This window comes from Heloderma suspectum, chromosome 2 (genome assembly GCF_057233095.1).
Source record: "Heloderma suspectum isolate Gila_16-S chromosome 2, 16-S_ref, whole genome shotgun sequence".
Classification (NCBI taxonomy): Eukaryota; Metazoa; Chordata; class Lepidosauria; order Squamata; family Helodermatidae; genus Heloderma; species Heloderma suspectum.
Genome location: NC_139459.1, coordinates 12,847,877 through 12,864,347, shown reverse-complemented (window position 1 = coordinate 12,864,347; position 16,471 = coordinate 12,847,877). Strand labels below are relative to the sequence as shown.

The 16,471-nt window shown below is 46.4% G+C and overlaps 1 protein-coding gene across 1 annotated transcript in view; it reads right to left on the bottom strand.

Moving 5' to 3' along the window:
* The window catches only part of SETBP1 (SET binding protein 1), a 356,127-nt gene that overhangs the window by 324,890 nt on the left and 14,766 nt on the right, over positions 1 to 16,471 (bottom strand). The window lies entirely within an intron of this gene.

Below are 16,471 nucleotides of genomic sequence, written 5' to 3'. Positions count from 1 at the left end.
TCCTCCTCATTTCCCCATTTTTATCCTCGCAACAACCCCGTGAGACAAGCTAGGCTGAGAGCTTAGTGACCAAGCCAAGATGAACCAGTGAGCTTCATGGCAGAATAGGGATTCGAACCCAGGCTTCTGCAGGCCTACTGCAATGCTTTAACCCAGTTGTCTCCAACTTATTTATTTATTCATTACATTTCTGTACCACCCAGTAGCTGAAACCCTTCAGATGTATTGGACTGTAACATGCTAACAAGGAATGATGTGAATTGCAGTCCAACACATCTGGACAGGGCACCAGATTGGGGAAGCCTGCTGTAACCGCTACATTCAAATTCAGAATTTTAAATCCAAAGCCAGAATTCTTAAAGTTATCTACATTTTGCAATGCACACATTTTGAAGTTTGAATCCCGGTATTTTGTGCTTCAAATCACAACAAATTTCAGATGCATAAGGTGCAACTGTGGAATTGGACTACAGATTTCAACATTTGAAGCTTTTCTTCTTCTTTGATCAAAACATTCCAAATCAGTTGTGTTTGAGCAATTTCTCAGTTCAGACTCTATAACCTTTAGTCTGGGAAACCTACGTTATACCTTCAGTACTGTACATAGCTAGCTAGCTTTCCAAGAACCAAAGATATCCAAAATACAGAAAATTGGGGGGGGGGGGACTTGGTCCAAATGATTTGTTTAATAAAAAAACACAGAGAGGGGAAGTTTGAATAAGAACCACAAATTCCCTTTTATGTCACGAGATGACAACTAGCAATTTGCCAAGACTGAGCTGACAATTCCCAGAAGGTACTGGGAAGGTAACAAGGAAGCTGCGATTCTTAGATATTTCAATTTCATAGTTTTTAAGCTCATCTCATTATTATATTTCAAATTCCATAGAGTGTAATACCTTTATTAGGCCAACTCAAAGACCACTGAAAATTAAGAGAACTTGAGCAGTTACTCAACCTGGCCAGGAATATGGGACATGGCACCTTTAAAAAAAAATACAGATGTAATAGCTTTCAGAAAAATGAACACAACAAGGAACCAGAGATACTGTTTCAGACAAGCAGTGTGAAGATATGACGTCATACAAGTAGCCCACCCATAGGTTAAGACGTATTTTATCTGTTGGCTACATCACTAGACCACCCTTCCTTCAATGAGCTCAGGGCCATTTCTCACATTACGCTTCAGGCAGTAGAGATGAGCCAACTTTGCCTATGCACCTTGCAGAAGCTTGCATGAGTGGCAAGAATTCAATGGGTAAAACAATACACCATCCTTCACCAGCCTGGTGTCCTCCAGATGTGTTGGACTACAACCCCTATCACCAACATGGCCAGTGATCAGGGATGATGGGAATTGTAGGACAAAAAAATCTGGTGGTCGCCAAGTTGGGGAAGACTGCTCTACTCCACTATTGCACCTCCATGCTTCCTTTTAAATATTTCTTTATTCTATTACTATACATTTGGATGTCTTGACTGCTGTGAATGAGCCTATCAATACGCAACTTAGTAATGGGCAGCCAAGGACCTAATGACCTAATCCCAACATTCCCCTGTCTAAACGTGCATAGGACTAGGGATGGTGGAGAATTTCTCCCCGAAACTTCGGGGGGCCGAGCGCCAACGTGTTCGGCCCCCCGAACAAGTTTCGGGGAGAAATCCTCTGCACCCCCCCCTGCACCCCGCACCCCCCCCCCGGGACGGGACTTACCTTTGCCGAATGTCCCTCCCGGTGGCGGGTCTGGCCGGCGGTTCAGCGGGTGTTCGTGCGGGGCAGGAGCGGCAGCCGGTCTTTCGACCGGCTGCCGCCGCCGCCATTCCAATAAAAGAAAAAAAAAACCGCCCCCGTGATAGGCTACGTGACGATTAACGTAGCCTATCACGGCTAGATTTGCAAAGTCAGCCGTGATAGGCTATGTTAATCGTCACGTAGCCTATCACGGGTGACTTAAAAAAAAAAAAAAAAGGGCGTACGGATAATGGCGGCCCCCATAGGGAGCCGCCATTCCCGTTCCTTATTTGGTCGCTGTAGTCTACGTAAAGATTTACGTAGACTACGGCGAAAATAAGGGCAACGCAAATAGCGTTGCCCTTATTTTCGCCGTAGTCTACGTAAATCTTTACGTAGACTACAGCAACCAAATAAGGAACGCGAATGGCGGCTCCCTATGGGGGCCGCCATTAGCGTACGTGCATTTTTTTTTTTAAAGTCACCCGTGATAGGCTACGTGACGATTAACGTAGCCTATCACGGCTGACATTGCAGATCTAGCCGTGATAGGCTACGTTAATTGTCACGTAGCCTATCACGGGGGCGTTTTTTTTGTTTTTTTTTAAACTTTGGATTTCGCGGCCGGGCGAGGCGGGAAGCCTCCTCCCCGGCCTGAATTTCGGCCGGGCGAGAAGCCTCCCCCCCCCAGCCTGAACTTCGCGGGGGGAGCAGCGAAGCGCCTCCCCCCCACCGCGAACAAGCTTCGACGACAGGTAAGTCACTTTTGTCCACCCCTACATAGGACTGCACCACTAGTGTTCCCTGATGGCTGGAAATCTCTCTCCACCACCACCTCCCATTGGAAGGTGACGTGCTCTGCCTAGTTGGCACAGCGTAGAAATAGTGGTAGTTTGAGTTGAGACCTATAGGCAGAGACAACTACGAACGTTTAGTTTGTGTCTAGCAGCTTGGGAGGTGAGGGAGAGGACGGTCCATTGTGAGGACCGTCGACTCGGTTGCTTTAGGAAATCTGAAACAGGAGTTGTGGCTGTGCTGACCCATTTCATTTTCTCTTCCATTCCGTTTTTTAAAATCTCAAGTTCTTTTGAATATGAAGAGCTGTGCAAATTCTGGTAAATTCTAGTGTTGTGCCAAGACTAGCAGCCATTGATAGCCTTTTCCTCCAGGAATTTGTCTAACCCCTTTTTAAAGCCATCCAAATTGGTGGCCATCACTACTTCCTGTGGTAGCAAATTCCATAGTTTAACTATGCGCTGTGTGAAGAAGCCCTTCCTTTTATCTGTCCTGAATCACCAATGGGAACCCACAAACAGGACATGAGTGCAACAGCACCCTCCTGCCCATGTTCCCCAGGAAACTGGTGCACATAGGCTCACTGCCTCTGGTTCTGGAGGTACCACATAGCCATCAAGACTAGTAGCCATGGATAGCCTTCTCCTCCAGGAATTTGCCTAACCCCTCTTTTAAAGCTATCCAAATTGGTGGCCAACACCACATCCTGTTGTAGCAAGTTCCATAGTTTAACTATGGGCTGTGTGGAGAAATCCTTTTATCTGTCCTGAATCTCCCACCAATGAGCTTCAAAGGATGACCCCGGGTTTTGGTATTTTGAGAGAGAAAAATGTCTCCCTATCCACATTCTCCACACCATGCATTCACCTCTATCATGTCTCCCCTTGTCCTCCTTTTTTCCAGACTAAACAATCCCAGCTGTTGTAACCTTCTCTCATAGGGGAGATGCTGCAGCTCCTTGATCATTTTAGTTGCCCTTTTCTGCACCTTTTCCAGCTCTACAATATCTTTTTTTAGGTGTGGTGACCAGAACTGTACACAGTATTCCAAGTGTGGCTGCACCATAGATTTGTATAAGGGCAGTACGATGTTGGCAGTTTTATTCTCAATCCCTTTTCTAATTATGCCTAACATGGAGTTTGCCTTTTTTACAGCGGCTGCACACTGGGTTGACATCTTCATTGAGCAGTCGACCACAACCCCAAGATCTCTTTCCTGGTCAGTCACTGCTAGCTCAGATCCCATCAGGCTATACTTGAAGTTGGGATTTTTTGCCCCAACGTGCCTCACTTTACACTTGCTTACACTGAACCGCATTTGCCATTTAGATGCCCATTCTCCCAGTTTGGAGAGATCCTTTTGGAGTTCTTCACAATCCCTTTTTTTTTGTTTTAACCACCCTAAATAATTTGGTGTCATCTGCAAACTTGGCCACTTCACTGCTCACTCCTAATTCCAGATAATTTATGAACAGGTTAAAAGCATCGGTCTGAATACAGATCCCTGTGGGACCTCACTATTTACTTCCCTCCATTGGGAGAGTTTACCATTTATTCCTATTTTCTGCTTTCTGTTCTTTAACCCATTACTGATCCATAAGAGGACATCTCCTCTTATTCCATGGCTACTAAGTTTTCTCAGGAGTCTTTGGTGAGGGACTTTGTCAAAAGCCTTTTGGAAGTCCAAGTAAACAACATCTACCAGATCACCCCTGTCTACATGTTTATTGACACCTCATTTGTTTACTGATACCTTACTTAGGAGGTGGCTGAGGAGTGAGCACAAGTGTCCTGTTTTTCATTGTACAATCATCTCTCTGGCAGCCTGTAGCCACCTCAGCTTCCTACACTTCAATTAAAGCCCAGTTTAAGCACCATGAGGTAATTCCTCCCATAGGACCTTTTCAGATCAGGACCTGCAGGCAGCTTGGGAGGCTGGCTGTGATTAGGTAAGCTCAAAAACACCAAAAGAGTACATTATAAAACATCCTGAATGAGGCAGAACAATGGAAGCCTCTTTCGTGAGGGGAGAAAACTTTTTGTGTTTTCTCGAACAAAACTTGAAAACTTTTTACCAAAACAGATTTTGGTAGACCACTAACTCCACCTCATCCCTAGAGATAGACACAACACTGCCCCTGCCTCCACTGCAGTGGATGCAAACTGGGGGCCATCCTGCCAAGACAGTTGATGCCGTTGCAGCACGAACCCCCCCAAAACCCTTAGGAGAAAAGAAAGAAGCTGTGCTACAAGCCCTGCCAATGGGGAATCCGACCTGTGAGAAACTGTTGAGTATGTCTCCTCCCCCTGGAGAAATTCGGTGAAATCTTCTGCCGCATTTCTCTGCCCACAATAAGGTGGAGAACTTCAAGAGGCTATTTGCACAGACTCCAGCAAAGAATATCGTTACCTTGTCAGGGTGCTGGAGCTTGAGCACCTCAATGATGCCATGAGCTAAACCGTGAAGCGATACCCAAGATGGGAAGGTCATGGCAGAGAGATCAGACTAAATACGATCCCTGAGGAAGGTAACGGCAACCCACCCCAGTATTCTTGCCATGAAAACTGAATGGATCAGTACAACCAGAGTTATGTCGGTATACCATCGGAAGATGGGACTCCCAGGTCAGAGGATGGTCAAAATGCTACTGGGGAGGAACAGAGGATCAGTTCAACTAGCCCCAGATGCGATGACGCAGCTAGCTCAAAGCCGAAAGGATGGCTAGCGGCCAATGGTGCTGGTGATGAACGACGAATCCGATGTTCTAAAGATCAACACACCATAGGAACCTGGAATGTAAGATCTATGAGCCAGGGCAAATTGGATGTGGTTATTGGGGAGATGTCAAGATTAAATATAGACATTCTGGGTGTCAGTGAACTGAAATGGACTGGAATGGGCCACTTCACATCAGATGACCACCAGATCTACTACTGTGGACAAGAGGACCACAGAAGAAATGGAGTAGCTTTCATAATTAATAATAAAGTGGCTAAAGCAGTGCTTGGATACAATCCAAAAAACGATACAATGATCTCAATTTGAATTCAGGGTAAGCCATTTAACATCACAGTGATCCAAATATACGCCCCAACCACAGATGCTGAAGAAGCAGAAGTAGATCAGTTTTATGAGGATCTGCCGCACCTACTGGATAGTACGCCAAAAAGAGATGTTATTTTCATTACAGGAGACTGGACTGCTAAGGTGGGTAGTCAAACGACACCTGGAATTACAGGCAAGCATGGTCTGGGAGAACAAAATGAAGTGGGACATAGGCTGATAGAATTTTGCCAAGACAACTCACTGTGCATAACAAACACTCTCTTCCAAAAACCTAAAAGACGACTTTATACATGGACTTCACCAGATGGTTGTCACCAAAATCAGATTGACTACATCCTTTGTAGCCAAAGGTGGTGGACATCTATACAGTCAGTAAAAACAAGACCTGGAGCTGACTGTAGTTCAGATCACGAACTTCTTATTACACAATTTAGAATCAGACTAAAGAGAATAGGGAAGACCCACAGATATATGAGCTCACTAATATTCCTCATGAATATGCAGTGGAGGTGAAGAATAGATTTAAGGGACTAGATTTAGTAGATAGGGTCCCGGAAGAACTATGCACAGAAGTTCACAACATTGTTCAGGAGGCGGCAACAAAAAACATCTCAAAGAAAAAGAAAACCAAGAAGGCAAGATGGCTGTCTGCTGAGACACTGGAGGTAGCCCAAGAAAGGAAAGCAAAAGGCAACAGGGAAAGGGGGAGATATGCCCAATTAAATGCAAAATTCCAGAGGTTAGCCAGAAGAGATAAGGAATTATTTTTAAACAAGCAATGCATGGAAGCAGAATAAGATAACAGAATAGGAAGGACAAGACCTCTTCCAGAAAATTAGAAACATTGGAGGTAAATTCCAGGCAAAAATGGGTATGATCAAAAACAAAGATGGCAAGGACCTAACAGAAGCAGAAGAGATCAAGAAAAGGTGGCAAGAACATAAGGAAGATCTGTATAGGAAGGATAATAATATCGGGGATAGATTTGACAGTGTGGTCTGTGAGTTAGAGCCAGACATCCTGAAGAGTGAGGTTGAATGGGCCTTAAGAAGCATTGCTAATAACAAAGCAGCAGGAGACGATGGTATCCCAGCTGAACTGTTTTAAATCTTGCAAGATGATGCTGTCAAGGTGATGCATGCCATATGCCAGCAAATTTGGAAAACACAAGAATGGCCATCAGATTGGAAAAAATCAACTTATATCTCCATACCAAAAAAGGGAAGCACCAAAGAATGTTCAAACTATCGAACAATGGCACTTATTTCACATGCCAGTAAGGTAAGGCTCAAGATCTTGCAAGGTAGACTCCAGCAATTCATGGAATGAGAATTGCCAGATGTACAAGCTGGGTTTAGAAAAGGCAGAGGAACTAGAGACGAAATTGCCAATATCTGCTGGATAATGGAGAAAGCCATGGAGTTTCAGAAAAAACATCTATTTCTGTTTTATTGACTATTCTAAAGCCTTTGTCTGTGTGGATCATAACAAATTGTGACAAGTTCTTGGTGGTATGGGGATACCAAGTCATCTTGTCTGCCTCCTGAGGAATCTGTATAACAACCAAGTAGCAACGATTATAACAGACCACAGAACAACGGACTGGTTTAAGATTGGGAAAGGAGTACGGCAGGGTTGTATACTCTCACCCTACCTATTCAACCTGTACGCAGAACACATCATGCAATGTGCTGGACTTGATGAATCCAAGGCTGGAGTTAAAATTGCTGGAAGAAACATTAACTGTCTCAGATATACAGATGATACCACTTTGATGGCTGAAAGTGAGGAGGAGCTGAGGAACCTTATGACGAAGGTGAAAGAAGAAACTGCAAAAGCTGGCTTGCAGTTAAACCTCAAAAAAACCAAGATTATGGCAACCAGCTTGACTGAGAACTGGCAAATAGAGGGAGAAAACGTGGAGGCAGTGACAGACTTTGTCTTTCTAGGCGCAGAGATTACTGCAGACGCTGACTGCAGCCAGGAAATCAGAAGATGTTTACTTCTTGGGAGGAGAGCAATGACAAATCTTGATAAAATAGTGAAGAGCAGAGACATCACACTGACAACAAAGGTCCGCATAGTGAAAGCAATGGTATTCCCCGTAGTAACCTACGGCTGCGAGAGCTGGACCGTAAGGAAGGCTGAGCGAAGGAAGATAGATGCTTTTGAACTGTGGTGTTGGAGGAAAATTCTGAGAGTGCCTTGGACTGCAAGAAGATCAAACCAGTCCCTACTCCAGGAAATAAAGCCAGACTGCTCACTTGAGGGAAGGATATTAAAGGCAAAACTGAAGTACTTTGGCCACGTAATGAGAAGACAGGATACCCTGGAGAAGATGCTGATGCTAGGGAAAGTGGAAGGCAAAAGGAAGAGGGGCCGACCAAGGGCAAGATGGATGGATGATATTCTGGAGGTGATGGACTCGACCTTGGGGGAGCTGGGGGTGGCGACGGCCGACAGGAAGCTCTGGTGTGGGCTGGTCCATGAAGTCACAAAGAGTCGGAAGTGACTGAACAAATAAACAACAACAACAACAATTTGCACAGAGCTCTAGTAAATTATCAAAAACGAACTGCTCCTATGGCAAAGTCTATCTGGCTCCACAATGGAACCAAAATGATGGTCCCAGGAAAAGAAACCCAGTAGCCCTGCCCCTGGAGTTCTCACTGGTGCTCGGGAAAGTGGGGAGAAATGATGTAATAGTGATTTGCCATTCAAGCAACTTACCAGGTCCACACCCATCTAGTTCCACCTGCAACATCAGGTGCTCTTAGATCATGTGCTGGGCCCACAGCACCCCCATACTAGAAAAAGCTTCACCTGATGAATTCCTGCAGGTGTCAAAGGCAAAGCACCGCCACCTACTAACAAAAAAGAGATGGCAACCCTCCTTCGGCACCCAAAAAGGCTGTCAAAGTCAAGAGCCATGTTCCAAACCTCTCTCCTGCCAATAAAGGAAAGCAAGCTGACTTTGCTGGCATTTTGATTGATAATCTCTCTGCCGAGGTTAGAGAGGAGAGCCGAAATGTAAACACATGATGGTAAAGTTCCAACCCGTTCCAGCATCCAAAGTACAATGGGTACTCTGTGAGCTGTCTCAACACAGGATTATTTAAAGGGCTGGTTCTCACTGAGCTCTTAAAACCGCGGTCTGGGCTGTATGACTTCAGACTGCAGATGAAGGATCACAAGACTGACTGCTTCTCCCTGCACACAGAAAACTAGCATGGCAGGGAGAATCTGCCTGGCAAGTTAATCTTTCTATGTGCAGGGAATTTTGATATGGAGGAGTATGTGATCAAGTGACCCATCACAACCATCATGACCTTAGGTTATACAGCCCACATACCTTGGTGAGCATTGGGCCTAGGACAGCCTTCCAGAGAGCATGAGGGGGTGCCTCCCAAACAGGGGAGGTGTCGCTTGGGCCTTGTTCTCACTGAGTTTATATACAACCTTCATATAGAAAACTTGATGTCAGGGCAAAGGCTAGGCTAGAACCTTATAGGGTGTTTTTTGTGTGTGCAAGGAGAACATTCAGACATGCAGTCCAGGGAAAGCTTTAGCTCTCTGTTCTCTCAAATATATAAACTGGCTCTCTTGGTGAATAAAGATGCTTAGTTGCCTTTAGATAGTGCAGAATCAAAGCATTCTGGTGAGAACATCTGGCCTGAACTGGGGCGGGGACTCCCCTGCATTAAAAAAAAACGGAAGTGGCTTTGGTTGAGATGACAACTTCTCATGGATCGAGGCTCCTGAGTTAACTATTCAGGTAGAGGGTTATGAAAGATGTCACGAGGCCTCCACCTCCTAGGAGGTTGCATGGCTGCCCTCAGACTCTGAGGACTCCAGTCAGGAAGACTCCAGCACACCACAGCCACCACACATCACTGCAGCCAGAGGCTGGTAAAACAGACCAGGCTCCTTTAAGAGAAAAGGCCTTCATCAGTGTGATAGTGGGGATAACTGGTCTAAAAGAAGACAAAACCCTACTTAAGACTCAGTCATCATCTGCTGCTTGTTGAAGCAACACAGAGATGAGCATGTCCCCTGCTCCACTTGGAGTTCTCTGTGGTGTTGTCCTATTCCTGTTCCTGCCTCTCTGGGAAGCCTGAATTGCCTCAGTGGGAAGAAAGCACATGGAGAGACTCCGGGAGAGTGTCTGGGATCAGCACTGGGGCTTCAGTCTGCCAGCACAGCACCTTGTCTTCTATACCATCACTAGCAAAATTAAATTGTGGGTGGTTTTCCATAATGTGCTTTATAAAGCATTCCACTTCTTTGCATAAATTCTTCTGACTGCAGAATCTGCATTACTAAGTTAAAGAATTTGGATTGTTCACCCACAATGTGTCATTCTGGCCATTATCTGTTTTAAGAACATAGAAGGATCAAACTGAGCCTGTGAGAGAGCAAAATATAGTCACTGGACTGGAAGCCACAACATTTAAGCATCATAAGCCTACACCAAGCATATGTAGCTCTAAAACATGCTAAAAGACAGATAGATAGGAGCATGCAGGAGGATCTTCCATGGATTCAAACCTCATCTTCTCCCAATATTACAATATATTAAGAAGACTCACACTCTGCAGAGTTATTTTCACGAGTTAACCTACACCTCCTTGCATAGGGCATCCTCAGCCTTAAATTTCAAACCATGCCACCTTTGTACCTAATAGGTTGCTATCAAAAGGTTCCAGCAAAGCAGAGATTGCATACATATGGCTCTCAGAAGGAAGAAGCTTCATATTATCACTTATATTGCCCTATTTAAATGTTGCATAGAGAGAAATTCTGAGCTGACTTTATCATCTCAAATCTCAGAAGCCATTGTTTGGATGAAGGTAAAACACCTGAGTTATTAGGTGAAATATGTCATATATAGTGAGTTGTATCCAATCCTGGCCATCCACCAGCAGAATGAAAAACACTGGTGGAACCGTTTCCCCCTCCCCCTGAAGCATCCCTTGGGAGACGACCCCCCCCCCAATCTGCTCCAGAGGGTTGAGGGAGCCTCCAGAGGAGGGGAAGCCTGCTCATGTGACGGTGGATTTAAGCCAGTTTCTCCAAATGTGTTGCAGCACCCCAAACATTGGATCAGATCCCCCACTGTTGGAAGTTTGGTGGACTGCAATGAGCAGCGCCTTCTCAATGTTTGTGCCAACACATAGGGATGGTGCAGATGCCTGACTGGGTCCAGAAGTCCGTTGGGCTCCCACCCTGCCCATGCCCCCAGACCACGCCTGCTGAGCCTCTGGCCTCACTCGCCCCCACTTGTGCCTTCCAGGACATTTCCCACACTCACCTGGGCCCATCTGCGAGCGCCTGCCATTTTGCCAAGCTTGTTTTTATGGAAAAAAAGAGTTCATTAAAAATGCACATATTTAAATATGTGCAAATTTGGGCTGGGAAAGGTTGGTCAATTTACACCTCTAATATTGCATATGTCAAGCTTTCCCAGCCCAAATTTGCACATATTTAAATATGCACATTTTAATGACCTTTTTTCTGTAAAAATAAGCTCAGCAGAATGGTGGGCGCTCATGGATGGGATCCAGGGTGAGTGTGGGTGACTCAGCAAGCTCGTGGGGGCTCGAGCACGGGTCCGGGAAGGGGGGCTTGAGCAGCGGCAGTACTTCAGCGGGCTCCCACCGATACCGGACGGGGGTGGGTTCGTCCATCCCTACCGACACCCTAAGGAAGCCCCACTTGGCCTCATGTTTATTTTAATCGCCGCGTCAAAATCTGATAGTTCCAGCAAACCTTTGGAGAAGGGTGGGAGTTCCGTGGATCCTGGTTTTTTGGCTCTCTGTGTTGTTGTTGTTTTGCTTTGAGGCTGTGCAGTTTTAATACTGCTGATTGCTTTTTATTGCTGTCTTTTTTAACATTGTGAGCTGCCTTTCAATTTGACGGTTTATTGAGTTTTATATTGTTCTTTTTATCGGGTTTTCATTATAAACCGCTTTGGATTATTTTAAAGAAAAGTGTGTGTGTGTGTGTGTGTGTGTGTGTGTGTTGAGGGGGGGAGTAACTGTTTTAATAAATAACAGATGCGAAGAGATTTAGGCAGAGCCAAATGTGGTGAACAGCATGAGGATTGAGGGGGGCAGGGCAGACACAGCCGCTGTAACTTTTAAATGTGGCTATAAATCCTCTATTTTAACTCAGTTTAAGCTGTGAGTATACATTTTAATGGTCATCCATTGTAAACAATATTGCAATGACCCTTAGTTAAACAATACAATTGGTGTTGAATGGATTTGTATATAAGATGAGTGCTTTGTTGACTCTCCTGGCTGTGGTACATATGCTTGAACTAATAATGATAGATCCTGGTTTCACCCTCCTGAAGAAAAGCAACCGGCAAGCTTCAAAGAAGCTATTTCACCACCTCTAATCCTAATCCTTCCTCACCTTGCGGCATGCCAGAATCACAGGCAAATGGAATTAAGACTTTAGGAAACACTGAGGTGATGTTCGGTATCTGAACTGGAGGCTTAATGAGAACTGAGAATTTGCTTGATGGTTATCATTCACCCTTCCTTAGAGTGAAGAAGTTCTGCTTCATGTTCAGAGGATGACCTTTCTGAAAAGGAAGGTGTCTGAGCTCCTGGGGCAGCACCCCCTACCCACTAATGCAAAATATGGTTGCAGGTTTTTCCCCCTGACTGCATGCGGTGGTGTAGTGGCAAATTTTGAACTGCAGGCATTCATCATCACAGTCCCCATAGCCACACCTCAAAGGAGGTGCTGATCGATATCAACAAACCAGTTCCAGCAGTTTTCATCTCCACCAGGAGGAGGTCTTCTGTAGCTAAAGCTAATATTGCCCAATCAAGACTGGGCCACCTCAAAATACTCTGTGTTAACAACAGGGGTAGCTCACAACACTATATTCTTGCTGGGAAAATTCATCCCCCCATCCCAGCTACTGCGAGGATTCCAGCTAAGCCCAGAGGGAACAGAGAAGTCTTGAGAGGGGTGGCAGATGACATCGGCATCCCTGCTAATAAAAAACCCTGTCGGCGCGGCAACCCTGTGCTCCACTGGTATTAGGTAAAGGGGAGAGAATCCCCCTGCCCCAAAGCAGCTTGAGAAGCCGTCATTACATACAATGGGTGAATGAAGCCAGCCAGCTCTTCACATGGCTAATTTGGGGAAGATTTGCCACTAAATAAGGGAGCAATCCTATGGGGATAGTTGGCCGCCTCCAAACTCAGAGGCGACCGCCTATCCAATGCAGGGCAGGAGGAGCGCAGAGGGGATCATCTCCGCACTCCAGCCACCCTGCATTTGTGTCTAGATGGCTGATTTTGGACCTCAGCACGTGGGGTGAGGAGGCCAGACGACATATAGGAAGTGTTATACCGGCACTTCCAAAATCCCTGCCACGCCCCCAGGAACACCCCTTTCCCCTGCCCCATGGTGCTCTTCTGAGCACGGAGCACGGGGACAATCCACACTGCCTACAAGGCGGCAGGGGAGGGGTGGGGAGGCGGTTCTCCAGGAACCAACCAATCCTATGGCCATCTAGCTGCTGTCTAGCAGCCATAGGATTGCACCCTAAGTAGGCCAAAAGGCAACACATACATTTATTTTATTATTATTATTTTTATAAGAAAAACAGCCTTTGTCAGGGTGGACACTGAGCCCATAGAATCCCAGAGTAGTTCTGATTCTGAGGAAGAGCAGTCGCTCCTGGGAGAGGAGCGCGCTCCTCTTTCCCAGGGCCAACAGCTGATGGAGATTCCTCCCACCAGCATTCCTAGCTTAGATAGCAGTCCAGGGAGTGACAGAGCGCGGGAAGCAGACTTGGTGGACGCGCGACGCCGATGCAGAGAGCGGCGCCAAATGGCGGGCGCAGAAAGGAGGCGTAGTGCCCGGTTGGCACGCAAACAATGGCTGCGCCCAGAGGATCCAAGGGAAAAGGGGAGGGACTCTCCCTAGTCCTTAAGTTCAGGGGTCTGCCAGTAATTCCCTTTCAAACGGGGACCAACTGTTCCAACTTAGGGCATAGGTACTCTGCTGCTCATATCTAGTTGCTAACGGTAGAGTTGTTAAGTTGTAAAAGAGGAATAAAGCTTTGAAAAGAATCCCTTTGTCTGTGTCTGGACTTGGCTACTGGATTAGACTGAGAGAGGCCTCCCAGGAGCCCTTGACACCTTTATCACAGGGGTGGGTAACTTGTGGCCCTCCAAATGTTTTGGCCCACAATGCTCATCAGTCCTAGCCAGCATAGCCAATGGTGAGGGATGATGGGAGTTGAAATAGGGTTGGCTGCAGTCGCTGAGCTGGGGCTCAAAGCCCGGTGAGAAATCGCCAACACCCCCCCCCCCCCGAGCACCAGTCCATGAGTCCCAGTGCTTGCCTGGCTCGGTGCGTACCAAGCTGTGCAAGCACATGGGCATCCGCTCCACCATCAAGCGCCATTCCCCGCTCAAATGGCTGCTCGTTCTTTTCTGTACGATTCCCATCTATGCAAATAGGGGCCTTAAAAGGGCAATGTCCACAGCATTACAGGCATAGATGTAGGCTTTGGAGAAGGAGCTCAGATTGCTGAAGTTGAGCTCTGAGCTGGGCGTGGCTGGCTTTGGGCTTAAAAGCCTTCACTGGAAACCCAGCCAGTGTTGGAACAACTTGGTCCATCCAGCCTCTGCCGTGTACCTTGCCTCCTGAATTGCACCCTGTGTCTGATGCTCTGTTCCCTGTCCTTTTGGACTGCTCAACAACCCTGCTTCTGGACTGTGTAATGTACCTGACTGTTTTACTGTGTTTGACCTCTTGCTGTTGATGTTGACTACTCCTGCTGCTGCCTGATCCTTGTTGCCTGCCTGACTGCTGGTGTTCTGACCTCTGCCTGGATTTTGACCATTCCCGCCTTAGCTTAGAACTCCTTGGACTGAAACCTGTGGGCTTGACCATTTGCTTGCCAACTTGACTACTCTACTCACTCCCTGAACATGCTTGCATACAGCCAAGACTTGATCTAGACCAGGCCAGGATGCCTGCGTGCCACTGCTGAGCACCCTGCTAACTGCCCAGCAGCTTGCCCCACGCCACTCACCTGCGTCAGGTAAGTGCTGGGTGTTGGGCAGACACCGGGTGGTCTGTCCATCCCTAAGTTGAAAGCCAAAACATCTCGAGGGCAACAAGCTGCCCACCCCTGCTTTACCACATATTCAAATCCACCAAAGGAAGAAACAAAGCAAAACCCCTCATCTCGCCTTCATCAGTTCAGACAATCAAGCCAATCTGTAGTGCCAAAACTTTACCATTTGGCAAGTTGGTCATCCATGTTGGACCAATATTGGATCTCCCCACAGAGCAAGATTCCCAGCTTGTGCATCTCCAATAGCCCACCATTTGTTATATGTACCCAATCAAGATAGAAGTCAATCTGTCCTTCCACTGCTTATATAACTTGGAGGCACTGTCTTTAAAACAAGGTACGGAAGGTCCTGGCACAAACTAAAACATCAATCAGGGCTTGTGGCACCAGATCTACTCTCTCCTTAAGATGCCCAGTGGTCTGGACTTGAAAGAGGGTTGGGTTATTTGATCTTTCAGTCCCTTGCAACTGTATGATTCTTTCTGCACGCTGTTCATAATTTTATAAACTCCTCCCCTTAGTTGCCCTTTTTTCACGACTTAAAGAGCCCCACGTTAAAGAGCCCCTGCTTGATCATTTTAGAGCTCTGCCTGCCTCTTCTCCTACTATACAAATATCCTTTGAAGCCAAGTACAGTGTGGAAGGACTGAATCATATAAGGGAAAGTTAAACACCATGAAAGACTCATTCATTCAGGGTACAATCCTATGCATGTTTAGACAAGGAAAAGGCCTACAACTCCCAGCACTGCCCAGCCAGCCATGCTGGCTGGGGAACGCTGGGAGTTGTAGGCCTTTTCCGTGTCTAAACATGCATAGGATTGTGCCCTTAAAGTTCTAAGTTCTTTAGGCTCATTTTTCTATGGCCATCCTTTGCCAAGACATCCAAAATCCCAAAGAAAAGCTGGGAAAATCACACTGGCCTGGCTGCCAGACTCCTTGAAACATTACAGCAGGGCTTAGAAATTAAAAATAGTTCCCCTCCCCACCACAGCTCTTAAGTAGCACAGACAAAAAGGAAGTACAACTTTACACAGCACATCTTTAAACTGTGGAACTCTCTACCACAAGATGCAGTGATGGCTGCCAATTTGGATGGCTTTAAAGGGGGATTAGACAAATTCATGGAGGAGAAGGCTATCTGTGGCTACTACTCATGATGCCTATATAATATCTCCAGTATCAGAGGCAATATATCTCTGAACACCAGCTGCTGGGAAACATGAACAGGACGATGGTATTTCATTTATGTCCTGCTTGTGGGCTTCCTACAGGTTGGCCATTGTGGGAACCGAATACTAGACCTGGTTGGCCAGGTTTCCCCACCATCATGCCCTCCATATGTGTTTGACTACAACTCCTGTCAGCCCCAGTCGGTGAGGCCAATGATCAAAGATGATGGGTCTGAAAGTCTGGAGGGAACTATTTGAGATAAGCTTTTCCTCTCATCCAGCAGGGCTCTTCTTGTGCCCTTACGTTCATCTTAAGGCATGGGAGAAGAACATGCATGTGCCATAACTGTCGTCCCAGTGCCTACTTGACTCTGCAGTTAGGTTTCAGATGCCATAATTAGATCAGATAGTTACCTCAGACTTACCATGTAAGTCGCTAACTGCGTTACGGGAGAAGGGAAAGGAAGGCCAGCTGTGATTAAACAACTTATACTGCCATAAATCTCAAGGCCCATAAAAGAAACACAGCCTAGGGTCCCAGTAAGCCAGCAAAACACGGAGCCCCATGCTGAGACAGAATAAGCCGATGTCC